The sequence below is a fragment of the Penaeus monodon genome, chromosome 7 (genome assembly GCF_015228065.2).
Source record: "Penaeus monodon isolate SGIC_2016 chromosome 7, NSTDA_Pmon_1, whole genome shotgun sequence".
NCBI lineage: Eukaryota > Metazoa > Arthropoda > Malacostraca > Decapoda > Penaeidae > Penaeus > Penaeus monodon.
In genome coordinates, this window is record NC_051392.1 from 734,761 (window position 1) to 737,260 (window position 2,500).

A 2,500-nucleotide genomic window follows, 5' to 3' on the forward strand; every position below is an offset into this window, starting at 1 on the left:
TCTTTTAGTGTTTTTTTTAATGCCATGGCTGTTGGCAAACAATACATGAATGGATGGCTGTAATGTTTGGAATATTGATTAGTGTTTCTTTCTATACCTGCTTATCCTTGGGATTGATTATTGTGGACAGAAGAATCAAAATAAAACAAAGTAAAGAAGTAAAAAGGTGCAGATAGAATTATCTCGCATATTAATTTCCAGTGTTGCTTTTCTTTTAAGAGTTATTTTGTAAACATACAAACTCGCAAAACTGGAAGTACATCTGGTACATTAACACTTGAAATCTGCCCAACGCTTACGAATTTATAAGATGAGAAGTACCGCTTTACTGCATTCGCGAGGAAAACTTACCCAGAAATATATACAATGAATCTATCAGTAATTTGTCAAAAAATGGTAATAGATGAAATAGTGCCACTAGATAGCACTGGCAGTATATGTTTTTTATTGAAAACTAAGGTTTTTGACACTGAGTGCTGCTAAAGCTGTCACTCTGCTTATATGTATTTATTGACCAGCAAGGCATTAGAACTATTGTATTCATTACCCCAGATATACACAATAGAAACAAATTACTTGTATTTGGAAATGCTTTTTTTTCCATAAAAGTGATATGTAACATTTAAAGAGTCAAAGGAGATAGCTTGAGATTCATAGTCATTGTCATAGTCATTGTTGTACAACATTGAATTATGTGTATTTAGGTGTATATTATCAAATTGTTTTATTGCACAAAACTATCTGCCTCTATCTTTTGATCCTTCCTCAAAGACTGATTTTATCTTGACTGACCTAGTAATGAGTTTATTATAGTTTTCTTATATGGATAAATTTAATATGAAATCATTCATGACAGTATGTTACACAGGTAATTAGATGTAAGAATCCTAGTAATTCGAAAAGGTTCACATTTTGTTCAAGGTGAAAAGGGTTTTACTTGTATTTTATTGTATGTAGTATTCAGTCACAGGGATAGACAACATTTTTTCTGGAGAAAAAGTGATTTTCAGACCCCCTCGATTTGCAAAAAACAAACAAACACAGTGATAGCTGAGCAAGACGCTCGCCAAGTGTAATGACACAAGTATGTACGAAGTGCTAAATCCTGATCTATTTATTTAATGCTTGCTGTGTATGCAGTGGTATATAAAAGAGAGTGTAAAGTTTTGAACTTGTATTGGGGTTGCGATGGACTGATGGCCTTGCAGATCAGAAATTAATGTGTTAGGCAATTTTTATTTGTTTATGAGCCTTTTGTTATTTTTGTTTGCATATTATTATTTATTATTATCATTTTATCTTCTTGTGGAAAAGTTTTGGAAATTTTAGATAGTGAAAACATGCATTATTTTATATTATGTTCAGTGTATGTCTCTTTAGGGTGGCATGTGTTATATAAGTTTAAGCTACTGACTTTAATGCTTTTTAAAGCGGGGTAAAAAGAAGGGAAAGTTTAAAAAACCAATGGTGCGAGGGGTTTTTGATGCGCCCTTTTTTGAAAAATGTTTTTCTATTGTACAAGCTCCCAAATTATTATAAAAAATTTTTATCTTCTGAAATTTTGAAAAGATAGTGAAATGAATTTTTTTAATTATATTTTTCCTTTTTATTTTATTCATGTAAACATGATAAAGGTTTTTTAAAGCAATTTTTATCAGGCCTATAAAAAAACACAGCAGTAGAAAGTCCCCCCCAGGGGGACTGGGGTTTTTGACGGCCCCATTTTTAGGGGTTTGTCTTGGCACTGCGTTTATTAGGATTTATTTAGGGTTTTTCTTGTTTTTTTCCAATGAAGTTGTTTTTTCCGGGGGGAATTTTTTTCAGTATTAAAAAGCAACGTAAGAAATTTAATGTGTGAGTTTCAGTTGTTTTTGTTCCTGGTGCTTTATAATTGTAGTTTTTCGGGTGAATGGTGTGGTGTGTTTATATGTGTGTGTGTTGTGTGTGTTATGTGGGTATTGTTTGGTGTTGTGTTTGTGGTTTTGGGGTTGTGTGTGGTTTGTGTGTTTGGGGGTTTGTGTGTGTGTTATATGTGGTGTATATGGTTGTGTGTGTTGGTGTGTGTGTTGGTGTTGTGTGTGTGTGTGTGTGTGTTGTTGTGTGTGTGTGTATGTTTTGTTTGTTGTTTTTGTTGTTTTTTTTTGTTTTTTTTTTTTTTTTTTTTTATTATTTTTATTATTATTAATTATATATATATATATTTATATATTAATATATATAATATATATTTTAATATAATATTATATATAACATATATATATTTATATATATATATTTTATATATAAATAATATATATTATATATATATATATATTATATATAATATAATTACTTTATATATACTATATAAAAGTTAATTAAGAAATTATAATTATATATATATTTATATATTATAATATATATATTATTATATATTATTTATATATATTTTATTACTATTTAAAAGTATATATATATATATATTATATTATATATATTTATTTATAATTATATATTATAT

General features: G+C 28.3%; 1 protein-coding gene across 1 annotated transcript in view; it reads left to right on the plus strand.

Moving 5' to 3' along the window:
• Positions 1-2,500, plus strand: part of LOC119574935 (RING finger protein 141-like) — a 23,218-nt gene that overhangs the window by 676 nt on the left and 20,042 nt on the right. The window lies entirely within an intron of this gene.